Genomic DNA, 1468 nt, shown 5'->3' with positions numbered 1-1468 from the left:
TAGTAAACTGGTATTTGCTATGTATTAAGCGTGTGCTGTGGCAGAGCCCCCTTGAGTATTTCGTAACAGGGAACACTATTAAATATGAACCCTCATTCAGCCTGCATATATCACATTGGAAAAATAGGTAGACGCAGGGAATTAAATCATTGGTTCATTCCGATTCCGAAACGCTTTCCCAATTTTTTGTGGATAATCACAATTGAGTGCCCTCGAGGATTCATGTGTGTCTTTATGGGCAATATTATCTTGCAGCACCAGGATGTTCCCAGGTAGTCTCCTATCCTGGTACTGGTCCGGCCTTCCTATGCTTGGCTTCCAAGTTCGGAAGGATTTGGGCTTATCCATAGGAGTATGGCCGCAAGATAGTCCTCAAGACACTCCTCCGCCTATCGGGCTTATCTTAATGGGATGATATTAGGTAGTGTTCCTCATATATAGAAGAGGACTCTATAGTTCTATGTTTGGAACTAGCCCAAAATCATAGGTACTTTCTGTATGTTTGAGGCAGGTAGTGCTAGTGACAGATAAGACCAATTTGCTGTCACCGTTTCTCACCTCTGCTTTTCATCCATCATACCATTGGGCATAGGGTGGAGAATGAGAGAGTGAGACACAAGCATAAGGTCTGAAGAAAGAAGATCAGAGCAGTCTGGGGTGCTGCGCCTACTTGTAAGACTCTGTTGCAAAAAGCCTTGCAGAGCCTGTACTTTGGTAGGTCCGCAGCAGACGACACGCTCTTGAAAATGTACTGAGGATTGACAGTTTTTGTTAAAGCAGTGAGCCTACAGTGTATCAATATTCTATGACACATACACCTCATTTGACATTTTAAGCAGCCAATTTTCTGTCACCAATTACTGCACAGATTCAAAAGACACCTGCATCTATTTCAGATTATATCATACAGAAATAACCACTGTCACAGACAATATAAATACATCCATCTGATAACTTGGTTGAATACTATGTTATTGTCCATGACAATCAGAATAACCATTCCTGGTCAGATACATTTATTGCAGACCACAGCAATCAGAATGACCGTTCTTGGGAGTGGTAACTCACAAGTGCATTCTATTATTGCCTGATATGATCTTGCAATTGCACAAGTTAAAAGTATCAGCCATGTGTCTGTCCGACGATCTCTATTGACACATAGTTACTAGGTACACAGATGGTCAAAATATGTAAGCATACATACTAAAAACATATGGGTTTGTTCCTCCCAATATATGTATGTATATAAAGTATGCTTTTAAATATTGGTGATGTCCGTCAGCGTGTGACCTCCTCCCGATCTCGGGTGGTGTGTGTAACCTATTAGGTGTGATGCGTGTATAGTGCTGGTACGATACCCTTTATAACCTTACTGTCACCATATGAAGGTCTGTTTGGTGTGGATCTGGCTGGAGTGGTAACTTGTCTGCCCACGTTCTCGCCGCTCAGCCGAGCGGACTGCAGCAAA

At 42.4% G+C, this 1468-nt stretch overlaps 1 pseudogene; it reads right to left on the bottom strand.

The window, feature by feature from the left end:
• Positions 1–246: 246 nt before the first annotated feature.
• On the bottom strand, positions 247–366 carry LOC134967215 (5S ribosomal RNA; annotated as a pseudogene).
• Positions 367–1468: the final 1102 nt, after the last annotated feature.

The sequence above is a fragment of the Pseudophryne corroboree genome, chromosome 10 (genome assembly GCF_028390025.1).
Source record: "Pseudophryne corroboree isolate aPseCor3 chromosome 10, aPseCor3.hap2, whole genome shotgun sequence".
Lineage (NCBI taxonomy): Eukaryota > Metazoa > Chordata > Amphibia > Anura > Myobatrachidae > Pseudophryne > Pseudophryne corroboree.
This window is presented reverse-complemented; position numbering and strand designations above follow the sequence as displayed.